At 46.6% G+C, this 16,089-nt stretch overlaps 1 long non-coding RNA gene across 1 annotated transcript; it reads left to right on the forward strand.

The window, feature by feature from the left end:
- The first annotated feature begins 1,096 nt into the window (after nt 1-1,096).
- Nucleotides 1,097-15,124, forward strand: LOC144331113 (uncharacterized). Its single transcript, XR_013398028.1, has 4 exons — nt 1,097-1,583; nt 6,513-6,631; nt 11,577-11,628; nt 14,115-15,124. It is a non-coding gene; the product is annotated as an uncharacterized LOC144331113 (long non-coding RNA).
- Nucleotides 15,125-16,089: the final 965 nt, after the last annotated feature.

Here is a 16,089-nt window from a genome sequence, read left to right on the forward strand (position 1 = left end):
AGGCGAGTGGATCACCTGAGGTCAAGAGTTCGAGACCAGCCTGGCCAAAATGGTGAAACCCCACCTTTACTAAAAATACAAAAATTTAACCGGGCGTGGTGGCGGACGCCTGTAATCCCAGCTACTCGGGAGCCTGAGGCAGGAGAATCACTTGAACCCGGGAGGCGGAGGTTGCAGTGAGCCGAGATCGCGCCATTGCACTCCAGCCTGGGCAACAAGAAAGAAACTTCGTCTCAAACAAACAAAAAAGACAACTTTTGATCCCTGAGGCTGCTAATTCCAACTGTGTGCATGTGCTTAACAAATACCTCCGCACCCAGGCCTGGGAAGCTGGCTGCTTTGTTTAGAGCAAATACAGCAGGCCTGATATAGCCGGAACTGACGATAACGAACTGGACGCGTGTTTCTCCTGCAGCGAAGGTTATGGTGCTGACAGCCTCTGCCTTACACTTTGTCCCTGGGAATCAGGCCTGTGGCCAGTCCTGCCTCCTGGAAAGCCGCGATGCGTGAGAGGACCTGATGCGGAGCGGGACCCCGTCCTCTCCGTATTTCCCCAACACCCGGCGGCACAGGCTGCCTGCGCTCCTTAAGCTAGGTCAGTTCTCAGGCCCACAGTTCTCGTTCTCCTAACATCCTCCGCAGAAAACTACCTTCATTTTTCCCTCTTGCGCCGGTCTTGAAACGGGGCGTCCTTTGGGCTCACGTTGCGGCGCTCAGCGGCCTCAACCGTCAGCCGCCTCCAGGGCCTCAGGAGCAGTGGTTGGGGCTCGCCCTCCAGCGCCCGGGGTCCTCGGCCCAGCCCTGCTCCGAGCGCGTCACAATGGCGTCGCGGCCCCGCCCCCGGACGACCGGGCGCGGTCCCAGCCTCCTTCGGTTTCGTGGGGAAGCCGGACTGCGCCGTGTCTTTTAAAGAAGGTTGAGGGAAGAGTCCGGCCAGCGAACAAGAGGGCAGCTGGTAGCAGGGTGGGATGCCAGTGGCGTAGAGACGAGGCCCAGCCAGGCACGCGGGAGCAGCAGGACTTCCGGAAGCGCAGGCAGCGCTCGACCGGAAGGGGCCCGGGACTGGCTCAGGCCCCGCCCCTCGGCGGCCCCGCCCAGGGAGCCCTGCGGCAGTTTCCATGGTGAGATGGTCAACAGGCCCGAAAGTTCCTCAGCTACGACGACCACCAGGTACCTCGGGTTCCTCCCTCTTCCGAGAGACCGCCGAGGTGCGGGCTGTAAGAGCGGGAGCGTGGAGCCTCCGAGGGCGACGTGAGGGGCGGCCGGCGGGCAGGGGCCGGGTCTGAGGTCGAGGGCCGCACACCCAGGGTCGAGCGGGGACCGGGCCCGTTAGGGGTGGGGACGGGATTTGGGATCAGGGAGAGTCATGGCAGAGAGAACACAGAGGATCCTTGACTCCATGCCGGAGCGGCCAGCCCACCCTAGAGAGGCGAGACAAGGGCAACCAGAAGGAACCAAGTCTGCGGAAGCGCTTCCTCTGGACATGGATATTGGAAGAGTCCTGGACCAAGTGACCCTGGACCTAGGAGGCATAAGAGGTCTACACACACTTGCAAGGATACCTTCACGGTTATTGAGTTGTGGTGAGAAAAGAGGCTCTTTTTAGTTTATTTTTTAAGGCAGTACATTCACATACTTAAGAGTCAGAAACTTACACAAGGCTTTATTACTCAAAACTCCCTTTTCCCAGTTCCTTCTGAGGAAATAGTTTCAAATCTTTGAACTTTTTTCTCCAGAAGTTTTATTTCTTTCTCTTACATCGGCAGCTCTTCCCTGTGTTCTTCCTTCATTAGCTTTACTAAGTTTGTATTCTTTGGTCGGAAATATTTATTTATTTATTTATAAATAGAAACGTGGGTATCATTAATATTGCCCAGGCTGGTCTTGAACTCCTGGGCTCAATTGATTCTTCTGCTTTAGCTTCCCAAAGTGTGAGGATTACAGGCTGAACCACGGCCTCTCGCCGAAATATTTCTTCATTGATTTCCTTTGCCTCCTAGTCTTACTTTTCTGGTGTTTGTGTGTGTGTAATAGCCATTTGTTTTTTCTTTCTCCTTTCTAGTCATATCCTTAAATACATTTTGCACTAATTCCTTTTGAAACCTCATCATGGAAAGAACTTGAATTTAGCGATTAGGGGTGAGTGCAGGCCTTTGTCTTAGCTTCCATATATATATATATATATATATAAATTTTTTTTTTTTTTTTGAGATGGAGTCTCTGTCTGTCGCCCAGGCTGGAGTGCAGTGGTGTGATTTTGGCTCACTGCAACCTTCACCTCCTGGATTGAAGCAATTCTCCTACCTCAGCCTCCCAAGTAACTAGGATTACAGGCACATGCCACCACACCCGGCTAATTTTTGTATTTTTAGTAGAGACAAGGTTTTGCCCTGTTGGCCAGGCTGGTCTCGAACTATTGACCTCAGGTGATCCACCCGCCTAAGCCCCACAAAGTGCTGGGATTACAGGCGTGAGCCACTGCACCCAGCCCCCATATATTAAGAAATATGCCCTTGTGTATTGTTGGTAAGAATGTAAAATGGTACAGCAGCTGTGGAAAACAGTATGGCAGTTCCTCAAAAAATTACATAGAGAATTGCTATATGATCCAGCAGTACCACTTCTGGGTCTGTATCCAAGAGAAATGAAAGCGGGGACTCAGTTACTTGTACATTTATGTTCATAGCAGCATTATTTGCAATAGTCAAAAAGTAGAGGTAACCCCAGTGTCCATTGGTAGATGGATAAACAAAATGTGTCATATACAATAGAATATCATTCAGCCTTAGGAAGAAAATCTTGGCTGGATGCAGCAGCTCATGCTGGTAATCCCAGCTCTTTGGGAGGCCAAGTGGGAGGATTGCTTGAGTCCAGGAGTTCCAGACCAACCTGGGCAACATAGCGAGATCCTGTTTCCACAAAAAATAAAATAAAGAATACAAAAATTAGCTGGGCATTGTGGCATGTGCCTGTAGTCCTAGCTACTCTGGAAGCTGAAGTTGAAGGATTACATGCGCTTAGGATGTTTAGGCTTCAGTGAGCCATGATTGCACTGTTGTACTCCAGCCTGAGTGACAGAGTGAGACTCCATTTGTTCAAAAAATAAAAATAAGATTGCCAGGTGCGGTGGCTAATGCCTGGAATCCCAGCACTTTGGGAGGCCGAGGAGGGCAGATCACCTAAGGTCAGGAGTTCAGCCTGGCCAACATGGTGAAACCCTGTCTCTACTAAAAATACAAAAATTAGTTGGGCGTGGTGCCGGGCGCCTGTAATCCCAGCTACTCAGGAAACTGAGACGGAGAATTGCTTGAACCTAAGAGGCGGAGGTTGCAGTGAGCCAAGATTGCACCACTGCACTCTAGCCTGGGTGACAGAGTGAGACTCCGTCTCAAAAATAAATAAATAAATAAATGAAAATAAAAATAAGAAAATGTTGTCATATGCTGCAACATGGATGAATGTTGACAATATTATGTTAAGTGAAGTAAACCAGTAATGGACAAATATTGCGTGATTCCACTTATATGAAAATCTAAAGTAGTCAAATTCACGTAAACAGAAAAGTAGAATGGTGGTTGCTAGAGGCTGGGGTAAGGAGGAATGGGAAGTTGTTTAATGGGTAGAGAGTTTCAGATTTGCAAGATGAAAATGTTCTGGAGATCTGTTTCACAACAATGTAAATCTACTTAAGATTGAACTGTACACTTTTAAAAGGTTAATTGGCAAGTTTTGTTATTTGTTACCCAGGCTGGAGTGCAGTGGAGACATCTCAGCTCATTGCAGACTTTGCCTGCCTGGCTCAAGCAGTTCTCCCGCCTCAGCCTCCAGAGTAGCTGGGATTACAGGCGCCTGCCACCATGCCTGGCTAATTTTTTACATTTTTAGTAGAGGCGGGCTTTTTGGCATGTTGGCCAGACTGATCTCGAACTCCTGGCCTCAGGTAATCCGCCCACCTCGGCCTCCCAAAGTGCTGGGATTACAGGTGTGAGCCACTACGTCCTGCCTATATTTCTAATCAGAAGAGTTTAAGGACAGGCACAGTGGCTCACGCCTGTAATCCCAGCACTTTGGGAGTCTGAGGTGGTAGGATCACCTGAGATCAGCAGTTTGAGACCAGCCTGGTCAACGTTGTGAAACCCTATCTGTACCAAAAAATACAAAAATTAGCCCAGCATGGTAATGCCTGCCTGTAGTCCCAGCTACTTGGGAGGCTGATGTGGGAGAATCTCTTGAATCCGGGAGGCAGAGGCAGCAGTGAGCTGAGATTGCGCCACTGCACTCCAGCCTGGGCAACAGAGTGAGACTCTGTCTCAAAAAAAAAAAAGAAACAGAAGACTACCCTCATATTTATGGTCCTTTGTGTAGTTTTTCTTCATGGCTCCCTCCTTTGCCCTAGGGTAACCACTGTCTTCAACTTTATGCTTGTCACTTAAGTTGCCTTTCTTTATAATTTGACTAAAATTGTTTGTATCCCAAGAAAAAGACATACTGAGTAGTTTTGCATGACCTTGGACTCTTTTTTTTTTTTTTTTTTTTGAGACAGTTGCTCTGTTGCCTAGGCTGGAGTGCAGTAGTGTGATCATAGCTCACTGTAGCCTCGATCTCCTTGGCTCCAGAGATCCTCCCACCTTAGCCTCCCAAGTAGCTGGGATCACAGATATATGCCACCACACCGGCTACATTTTTTTTTTTTTTGGTGGAGACAGGGTCTCCCTGTATTGCCCAGGCTGATCTTGAACTCCTGGGCTTAAGCAATCCTTCCACCTCAGCCTCTCAAAGTGCAGGTATTACAGGTGTGAGCCAGGCTGCTCTCAAACTCCTAACCTCAAGTGATCCACCTGGCTTGGCCCCCAGAGTGCTGGGATTATAGGCATGAGCCACCACACCAGACCAGTTTGCCTTTTTTTTTTGTTTGTTTTTTGAGACGGAGTCTTGCTTCTTCGCCCAGGCTGGAGTGCAGTGGCAGGATCTTGGCTCACCGCAACCTCCGCCTCCCACGTTCAACTTCTGCCTCCAGGGTTCAAGCAATTCTCCTGTCTCAGCCTCCCAACTAGCTGAGACTATAGGCGCCTGCCACCGTGCCCGGCTAATTTTTTGTATTTTTAGTAGAGATGGGGTTTTACCTTGTTGGTCAGGTTGGTCTCGAACTCCTGACCTCAGGTGATCCACCCGCCTCGGCCTCCTGAAGTGCTGGGATTACAGGCATGAGCCATCGCACCCAGCCAATTTTTGTAGAGACAGGGTTTTGCCATGTTGCCCAGGCTAGTGTCTAACTCCTGAATTTGAGCCGTCTGCCTGCCTTTATTATGAGTGCTGAGATTACAGGCGTGAGCCACTGTGCCACACCGAGCCTTCTCTTGCCTTTTCTTTTGCTCTCATGCTCTTTTTTTTTTTTTTTTTTTTTTGAGGCAGGGTCTCACTCCATCACCCAGGCAGGAGTTGCAGTGGTACGATCTCAGCTCAGTGCAACCCCTGCCTCCTGGGTTCAAGTGATTCTCCTGCCTCAGCCTCCTGAGTAACTTGGATTATAGGTGCATGCCACTGTGCCTGGCTAATTTTTGTATTTCTGATTGAGACAGGATTTCACCATGTTGGCCAGGCATGTCCTGAACTCCTGACCTCAAGTGATCCACCCTCGTTGGCCTACCCAAGTTCTGGGATTACAGGTGTGAGCCGCCATGCCTGGCCTTCCCCTGCCTTTGCATATACATTTTAGAATAAGATTTATAAAATATCTTGCTGTGGTTGGTCACATAGGCTTATGCCTGTAATCTGAGTGCTTTGGGAGGTAGAGGCGGGAAAATCAAAGTCAGCAGTTCAAGACCAGTCTGGGCAATGTAGCTAACCCTGTCTGTATGAAAAAAAATTTTAATTTAGCTGGATGTGGTGGCACATGCCTGTAATCCTAGCTACTTGGGACATTGAGGTATGAGGATTGCTTGAGCTCAGAAGTTTGAGGTTATAGTGAGCTATGATAATGCCACTACACTGTACCCTAGCCTGGGCTACAGAGGGAGACCGTGTCTCAAAAAAAAAAAAAAAAAACAACTCTGCTGTGAATTTGATAGGAAAAATGTTACATTTATATATTGTTTTGGAATTTTGGAGAGCATTGACGTCTTTATTATCTTGAGTCTTTTAATGCATTAATATATTACATCTCTTCATTTGCTTAGATTTTCCTGAATTTATTTTGTAAGCATTTTGTAGTATTCAGGGTATAAGTTGTGTTCAGCATACAAGTCTGATATGTATTTGTTAGATTTATAGCTAAGTGTGCTTGCTTCGGCAGCACATATACTAAAATTGGAATGATAGATTAGCAATTTAAAGTATTTTAAAAATTTATAGCTTAGTAATTTTTTCAGTTATTACAAATGGTGTTTTATTTTTAATTTAGGTGTCCATGTTTTATTGCTAATATATAGAAATACAGTTGATTTTTTAGTTGAGCTTATGTTCTATGACTTTCTAAACTTACTCATTCTAGCCTTTTTTTTTTTTTGAAACAGAGTTTTGCTCTTGTCGCCCAGGCTGGAGTGCAATGGCACGATCTCTGCTCACTGCAACCTCTGCCTCCCGAATTCAAGCAATTCTCCTGCCTCAGCCTCCCAAGTAGCTGGGATTACAGGTACCCACCACCACACCTGGCTAGTTTTTATATTTTTAGGAGAGACGAGGTTTCGCCATGTTAGCCAGGCTGGTCTTGAACTCTTGACCTCAGGTGATCCACCCACCTTGGCCTTCCAAAGTGCTGGGATGACAGGCATGAGCTACCCTGCTCGGCCTAGTTTTTTTTTTTTTGAGACAGAGTTTCGCAGGCTCGAGTGCAATGGCGTGATCTCAGCTTACCACAAGCTCCACCTCCCAGGTTCAAACGATTCTCCTGCCTCAGCCTCTTGAGTAGCTGGGGTTACAGGTATGCAGAGACAGGGTTTCCCTATGTTGGTCAAGCTGGTCTTGAACTGCCGACCTCAGGTGATCCACCTGCCTTGGCCTCCCAAAGTGCTGGGATTACAGGCGTGAGCCACTGTGTCTGGCTGGTTTTTTTGTTTTTTGTTTTTTTTGAGATGGAGTCTTGCTCTGTTGCCTAGACTGGAGTGCAGTGGAGCGATCACAGCTCACTGCAACCTCCCCCTACCGGGTTCAAGCGATTCTCCTGCCTCAGCCTCCCAAGTAGCTGGGATTACAGGCACATGCCGCCGCGCCCAGCTAATTTTTGTATTTTTAGTAGAGACGAGGTTTCACCATGTTGGCCAGGCTGGTCTCGAACTCCTGACCTCAGGTAGTCTACCTGCCTCAGCCTCCGAAAGTGCTGGGATTACAGGAGTGAGCCACCGCGCCCGGCCTGTTTTTTTTTTTTAAATCAATTTTTTTTGTAGAGATGGAAGTCTCACTATGTCTCCCAGGCTGGTCTCAAACTCCTAGTCTCAAGCAATTACCGCGAGCTCAGCCTCCCAAAGTGTTGGGAGTACAGACATGAACCACTGCACCTAGTGGAGGAGTTGTCTTTGTATATTGCTTGAATTTTTTTTTTTTTTTTTTTTTTGAGACAGAGTGTTGCTCTCACCCAGACTGGAGTGCAATGGCACGATCTTGGCTCAGTGCAACCTCTGCCTCCCGGGTTCAAGCGATTCCTCTGCCTCAGCCTCCCAAGTAGCTGGGACTACAGGTGTGCACCACCACGCCCGGCTAATTTTTTGTATTTTTAGTAGAGACGGGGTTTCACCATGTTAGCCAGGATGGTCTCCATCTCCTGACCTTGTGATCCGCCCATCTCGGCCTCCCAAAGTGCTGAGATTACAGGCATGAGCCACCGTGCCCGGCCTTTAAAAGTTTTCTAACAAAGCTCCTTCTCTCCTTGTCCTTTGGCTAGAAAGCGACGGCTCTCCTTAGGCTTTTAAAATCTGTACCCATTGATGTTTTCAGGTTGCTGGCTTCTCTAACATCTAGTCTGGAATATATGAGGCAAAAAGAATACCCAGCGAACCTAGCACCGTGTCATTCTTTGAGTTCCAAGATCCCGTGCTGATCTGCCATTTTCTACCTTTCAGTCCGTATCATGTTTATTTATATATACAATTTCCAGGGTGTTTAGCTTTACTTAATGGGAGGAGTATGAAGCAGTACCCTAAACTGGAAGTGTTGCTTTCATTTTTGAAAGACATTTTTGTTGCCGGGTGTGGTGGCTCACACCTGTAATCCCAGCACTTTGGGAGGCCCAGGTGGGCGGATCACGAGATCAGGAGATTGAGACCATCCTGGCTAACAGGGTGAAACCCTGTCTCTACTAAAAGTACAAAAAAAATTAGCTGGGTGTGGTGGCGGGCACCTGTAGTCCCAGCTACTGGGGAGGCTGAGGCAGGAGAATGGCGTGAACCCAGGAGGTAGAGCTTGCAGTGAGCCGAGATCATGCCACTGCACTCCAGCCTGGGCAACAGAGTGAGACTCCATCTCAAAAAAAAAAAAAAAAAAAAAGAAAGACAATTTTGCTAATCTCTAGAATTAGATTTTGAGTTTTTCTTTCAATATTTTAAAGATTCATTCCATTGTCGTCTTTTTTTTTTTTTTTTTAAGAGATAAGGCCTCGCCATGTTGCTCAGCTGGAGTGCAGTGGCACAATCATAGATCATTGTAGCCTTGAACTCCTGGACTCTCATGTAAGCTTCCCACTGCAGCCTCCTGAGTAGCTGGGACAACAGACATTTGTCACCATGCCCAGCTATTTTTGTAGAGACCAGGTCTTACTATGTTGCCCAGGCTAGTCTTGAACTCAAGCAATCCTCTCATCTCGGCCTCCCAGTGCACTGGAATTACAGGGATGAGCCATCAGGCCCAGCTCTGATTTAAGATTTAAAAAATCACTTGTTTTAAGCAATTTGATTATTTGACATTCCCTGGTATCATTTCCTTCATGTTCCTTTGTTTAGGTTTAATTGGACTATCTTGGAATTATAGGTTTACAGGTTGTTGTTTTTTGTTTGTTTTTGAGATTGGGTTTCACGCTGTCACCCAGGCTGGAGTGGCATGATCTCAGCTCACTGCAACCTCTGCCTCAGGGCTCAGGTCAGCCTGTCATCTCAGCATCCCAAGTAGCTGGGACCACAGGCGCACACCACCACTCCAGGCTAATTTTTTTATGTTTTTGGTAGAGATTGGGTTTCACCATGTTGCCCAAGCTGGTCTTGAACTCCTGAACTCAAGTGATCCCCCTGCCTCAGCCTCCCAGGCAGTGTTGGGATTACAGGTGTGAGCCACTGCACCTGGCCTTAGATTTATGGGTTTTTATTTTAAGGGTGGAAAGATTTAGGCCATCATCTCTTCGAATATTTTTTCTGCCCACAACCCCCCATCCTCCTTCCAGTTATGTGTATCTTAGGCTGCTTTATTTATTTATTTTTTATTTTTTTATTTTTTTTTGGAGATGGAGTCTCACTCTGTGGCCCAGGCTGGAGTGTGGTGGCTCGATCTCAGCTCACTGCAATCTCCGCCTCCTGGGGGGTTCAAGAGATTCTCCTGCCTCAGCCTCCCAAGTAGGATTACAGGCATGTGCCACCACGCCTGGCTAATTTTTGTATTTTTAGTAGGTACAGGGTTTCACCATACTGGCCAGGCTGGTCTCGAACTCCTGACCTCAAGTGATTCACCCGCCTCAGCCTCCCAAAGTGCTGGGATTACAGGCGTGAGCCACCGTGCCCAGCTTTCTTAGGCTGCTCTAAATCATCACATAGCTCAGTGATGTTCTTTTCATGATGTTCTTTTCATTGTTTTGGATTTTTTTTCAGAAGTGAACTTAGTTGCCTTCAAGTTCGATTATCTTTTCTTCTCTAATATCTAATCTGCTGTTCATTTCATTCAGTGTATTTTTCATCTCAAACATAGTTTTCATTTTCAGAACTTTTTTTTTTTTTCTTTAGAGACGAGATCTTGCTAGGTTATGCAGGCTGGTACCGAATTCCTGGGCTCAAGCAATTTTCCCACCTCAGCCTTCCAAAGTGCTGGGATTATAGGTGTGAGTCACCATGCCTGGCCCATTTTCAGAATTTTGAGTTGATGTTTTTATATCTTTCCTATACTGTAATTCTCATTGTAGGTCATGTTTTCTTGTCTGTTTGCATGCCTGGTATCTTATTGTATGTTAAGCATTGTGAATTTTACTTTTTGGATGCGGGATATTTTTGTATTCCTGTGAATCTTCTTGAGCTTTATTCTGGGATATAGTTAAGTTATCTGAAAACAGTTTGTTCTCTATGGTTTTTGTCTTTTTAGGATTATTAGGCAGGTCCAGGGCATTGCTCATTCTGGGGCGAATTATTCCTCACTGCCAGGCTAGATCTTCCTGAATACTTTACCCAGTGGACCATGAATTATGACATTTTCTTTTCTTTTCTTTTCTTTTTTCTTTCCTTTCCTTTCCTTTCCTTTCCTTTCCTTTCCTTTCCTTTCCTTTCCTTTCCTTCACTTCCCTTTCCCTTTCCCTTCCTTCTTTTCTTTTTTTTTTTTTTTTTTTTTTTTGAGATGGAGTCTCGCTGTGTCGCCCAGGCTGGAGTGCAGTGGCCGGATCTCAGCTCACTGCAAGCTCCGCCTCCCGGGTTTGCGCCATTCTCCTGCCTCAGCCTCCCGAGTAGCTGGGACTACAGGCGCCCGCCACCTCGCCCGGCTAGTTTTTTTATATTTTTAGTAGAGACGGGGTTTCACCATGTTAGCCAGGATGGTCTCGATCTGCTGACCTTGTGATCCGCCCGTCTCGGCCTCCCAAAGTGCTGGGATTACAGGCTTGAGCCACCGCGCCCGGCCCCCTTCTTTTCTTGAGACAGAGTCTCACTCTGTTGCCCAGGCTGGAGTGCAGTGGCACGATCTTAGCTCACTGCAACCTCTGCCTCCCGGGTTCAAGCGATTCTCCTGCCTCATCCTCCTGAGAGCTGGGATTACAGGCATGTGCCACTATGCCCAGCTAATTTTTGTATTTTTAGTAGAGACAGGGTTTCACTATGTTGGCCAGGCTAGTCTTGAACTCCTGACCTCACTCAAGCGATCTGCCTGCCTCAGCCTCCCAAAGTGCTGGGATTACAGGCGTGAGCCACCACGTGCAGCCTGAATTATGACATTTCTAATCTGCCTGGTAGGAACAGGCACTATTCCATGCCCTCTGTGAGCACTGGGCACTATTTCCTCTGATCTTTTTAGATGGTTCTTTTGCCAGATGTGGATAATGTCCTTATACTCATGTGCTGATCAATATACTGCTGAACTCTCAAGGGGTACACTGCAGGTCTCTGAGGTTTTCTGTCCATGCAGCTGTTTCTTCTCTGGTGCTGTGTTCTATGAATTCTAGCTGCCTGTGTTTCCCCAGGCTATCAAATCTATCTTTTCAACTCAAGGAATCTGCCAGGCTCTGCCTTAGTTATTTTTCCTTGTAGCACATTCTATAAACTACCCAAGTCAGTAAGCTGGGGCACTTGTAGGACTCATCTCATTTGTTTCCTATCTCTCAGGGATTCCTCTTTGTTGTCTGATGGTCAGGGTCTTGGAAACTGTTTTTATTCTTATATTTTGTCAAAAAAATTTTTTTTCAGGTGTAATCTGGTCCTTACTCAATTTGTCTTGCGCAGAAGTGGAGAATTGAAGGTGGGGCATCAAGCATTCATTTAATCTCTTATTGAATTCTAATAATAAAAGTACAGTTGACCCTTAAACAACATGGGTTTGACCTGTGTGGGTCCATGTATATGTGGACTTTTTTCTTTTTTTAAGAGACGGGGTTGGCTGGGCTCGGTGGCTCCCACCTGTAATCCCAGCACATTGGGAGGCTGAGGCGGGTGGATCACTTGAGGCCAGGAGTTTGAGACTGACGTGGTCAACATGGCGAAACCCCATCTCTACTAAAAATATAAAAAATTAGCTGGGCCTGTGGCACACACCTGTAGTCCCAGCTATCGGGAAGGCTGAGGCAGGAGAATCGCTTGAACCTTGGAGGTGGAGGTTGCAGTGAGCCAAGATCATGCCACTACACTCCAGCCTAGGTGACAGAGGAAGACTCCATTTCAAAAAAATAAATATATGAAAATAAAAAAAATGAGCTGGGCATTGTGGCGGTTGCCCATAGTCCCAGCTACTGGGGAGGATGAAGCAGGAGGATCACTTGAGCCGGAGATAGAGGCTGTGGTGAGCTATGATTGCATCACTGCACTCCAGGCTGGGTGACAGAGTAAGAACCTGTCTCAAAAAAATAAAAAATATAAAAAGCCGGGCACAGAGGCTGATGCTTGTAATCTCAGCACTTTGGGAGGCTGAGGCGGGCAGATTACCTGAGGTCAGGAGTTCGAGACCAGCCTGGGCAACATGGTGAAACCCTGTCTTTACTAAAATATACAAAATTAGGGTGTAGCAGCATGTGCCTGTAATCCCAGCTACCCTGGAGGCTGAGGCAGGAGAATCGCTTGAACCTGGGAGGTGGAGGTTGCAGTGAGCCAAGATTGTGCCACTGCACTCCAGCCTCGGCAACAGAGCAAGACTCTGTCTCCAAAAAAAAAGTCAACTGTATATCTAATGGTACTGAAAACAGAGAAACCACAAGACCCTGGTATATATTGACATACACAAGTCACAGAGAATAGAAATGTACTGGATGTTGAAGCACAGTGATGCGTATATTATTAGTCAAGTCAGCTCACTATTTAAAGCTAATTTCATAGGAAAATTCTACTTAATTCAGTCTAACATTATGTAAGTAACCAAGGAACAGTTAACAGCTGTGTTACAGAAGTGGAACTGTGCGCTTGTGAAATCAGTATTTAAAAAAAATTCCTTTTCAGTATTTTGTAATGCTTCAACATGTATTTTGAGCTTATTTCTGTTTATGTTGTTGTAATGTTCCTCAGCAGTTAACATCTATTGAAGCTTTTTTTTGTTTGTTTGTTTTAATGAGACTGAGTCTCACTCTGTTGCCCAGTCTGGAGTGCAGTGGCACAATTTCAGCTCACTGTAACTTCCACCTCCTGGGTTCAAGTGATTTTCCTGCCTCAGCCTCCCAAGTAGCTCAGATTACAGGCACCCGCCACCACGCCTGGCTAATTTTTATATTATTAGTAGAGATGGGGTTTCCCCATTTTGGCCAGACTGGTCTCAAACTCCTGACCTCAGGTGATCCACCTGCCTCGGCCTCCCAAAGTGCTGTGATTACAGGTGTGAGCCACTATGCCAGGCCTGAATGTTAACTTTTAATTTTAATCTAAGTTTTAATTTAAATACTGATACTTGATTCGGTTATTGGAAAACTTTTTTTTTTTTTTTGAGACGTAGTTTTGCTCTTTTTGCCCGGGCTGGAGTGCAATGGCGTGATCTTGGCTCACTGCAACCTCCACCTCTCGGGTTCAAGTGATTCTCCTGCATCAGCCTCCCAAGTAGCTGGGATTTTTTTGGCATGTGCCACCACGCCCGGCTGATTTTGTGTTTTTAGTAGATACAGGGTTTCTCCATGTTGGTCAGGTTGGTCTCGAACTCCCAACCTCTGGTGATCCGTCCGACTTGGCCTCCCAAATGCTGGGATTACAGGCGTGAGCCACCAAGCCTGGCCTCTTTTTTTTTTTTTTTTTGAGATGGAGTCTCACTCTGTTGCCCAGGCTGGAGTGCAATGGTGAGATCACCAACCTTTGCGGAGACCTCAAAGGTTGAGGTCACCACAACCTCTGCCTCCTGGGTTTGAGTGATTCTCCTGCCTCAGCCTCATGAGTATCTGGGATTACAGGAGTGTGCTACCACACCTGGCTAGTTTTTTGTGTTTTTAGTAGAGATGGGGTTTCACCAGGTTGGCCAGGCTGGTCTCGAACTCCTGGTCTCAGGTGATCTGCCCGCCTTGGCCTCCCAAAGTGCTGGGATTATAGGTGTGAGCCACCGCATGCCCAGCCGGAAAGCTTTTAAGTGCCCAGAATAATTTGGGTATGTGAATGCCTGTTTATCCATAGTCAATTTAATAAAATCTAATTATAGATCAAGTATTTCTGATGAAAATTTAGCATCCAAATTTAAATGGCTGTTAAGTGTAAAATAACAGTAGATATCAACGATTTAGAAGAAAAAGAAGCCTTAACATCTCTATTTCCTTATCTCTAAAGGTGATAACACTTGCACTGTGGTGATCCTACTAGTAATACATTTGGAGCCACGTTGGAAACCTCAAAGTTTGCACCATTATTATTATTATTTTTATTATTATTATTTTTTTGAAATGGAGTTTTGCTCTTGTTGCCCAGGCTGGAGTGCAATGGCGTGATCTCGGCTCACTGCAACCTCCATCTACCAGGTTCAAGCAATTCTCCTGCCCCAGCTTCCGTAGCAGCTGGGATTACAGGCATGTGTCACCACACCCAGGTAATTTTGTATTTTTAGTAGAGATGGGGTTTCTCCACGTTGGTCAGGCTGGTCTTGAACTCCTGACATCAGGTGATACGCCCGCCTCGGCCTCCCAAAGTGCTGGGATTACAGGCGTGAGCCACTGCACCTGGCCAAAGTTTGCACCATTATTATTATTATTATCATTTTTCTTTTGAGATGGAGTTTTGCTCTTATTGCCCAGGCTGGAGTGCAGTGGCGTGATCTCGGCTCACTGCAGCCTCCATCTCTCGGGTTCAAGCAATTCTCCTGCCTCAGCCTCCTGAGTAGCTGGGATTACCTGCATGGGCCACCATGCGCAGCTAATTTTGTATTTTTAGTAGAGATGGAGTTTCTCCATGTTGGTCAGGCTAGTCTCGAACTCCTGACCTCAGGTGATCCTCCCACCTCAGCTCGCAAAGTGCTGGGATTACAGGCGTGAGCCACTGTACCCGGCCAGTTTGCACCATTATGGGAGCACTTGCAGAGCCTGCCAACTGATAGTAGGGTGGAAAAGAAGAGGACAACTAGAAGAGAGTTCCTACACCACAAAGTAAACTTCGCTGGCTCTGCGAGGAGCAGGAAACCTGCATGATGAGAACAAGGACTGGGTGGCACTGCAGGAAATGCTCAATTCCAGTTTCACTTCCTGTGTTACCACTTTTTCTTTGCTGCAATTTCATCTTTGTTGGCCAATTCTCTTTTAATTTTCCATTTTTTGTATGTTCTATGTAAATGTAGTTTTTATGAACTAGAGAGTCTGACTTCATATTTGATCTTTGACTACTGACAGCTTTTAAACCCCACCTCTTCCCGCCCCTTCTGTCCCACACCTGGATGACTGATTTGAAAGCCCAGGTGCTTCCTCCTTTGGCTCTAAAGGCAAGTGCAAGCCACACAGGCTCCAGCATGTGCATTGGAGCCTTCACTTCTGCCCCACTCCTTGACCTTAATAACACCCAAAGCCAGTCTCTCCTCCCTGCTCTCAAGCCATTTTTTTTTTCTTCTTTTTCTGGAGACAGGGTCTTATTGTGTCGCCCAGGCTGGAGTGCAGGGCCATGATCACAGCTCACTGCAGCCTAGACCTCTGGGCTCAGGCAATCCTTCCAGCTCAGCCTCCCCAGTAGCTGGAACCACGGGGGTGTGCCACCATGCCTGGCTAATTTTTAAATTTTTTTTGTAGAGATGACGAGTGCCACTATGTTGCCCAAGCTGGTCTCAAAACTCCTGGGCTCAAGTGATCCTCTCTTGGCTTGGCCTCCCAAAATGCTGGGGTTACAGGCGTGAGCCGTTGCACCCAGACTCAAGCTATTTTTGAACCTGTTTGGGATTCATCCCTGTTCTCCCCCAGAAAGCCTTATGTGAGTCATAAGCCTTTACATATTCTCTCTGTGCGTGTGGGGCTGTCACCAGTTTTGAAAAACCAGGTTTTGGGTGGGGAATCTATCTCGTATCTTTGGGTAATATCAAAGATAAACACAGCAGACGTTAAAGTGGTGAAAACATTTTATTCAGTAACCACTGACAGTAGGGGAAAGAGCTGAGCTCCATTCTGATTTGTACAGTGATGATTGGGCTTTTTTTCTTTTTTTGATGGTTGGATATTTTATATCTTTTTTCCATTTTCTTCCCTTTTTTTTTTTTTCCAAATACTCTCCACTGAATGTAGTCGATTGGTGATTTTAAAGGGGGAATGAGGGAGTATGGAGGGGTACGAGT

Source organism: Macaca mulatta, chromosome 9 (assembly GCF_049350105.2).
Source record: "Macaca mulatta isolate MMU2019108-1 chromosome 9, T2T-MMU8v2.0, whole genome shotgun sequence".
Lineage (NCBI taxonomy): Eukaryota > Metazoa > Chordata > Mammalia > Primates > Cercopithecidae > Macaca > Macaca mulatta.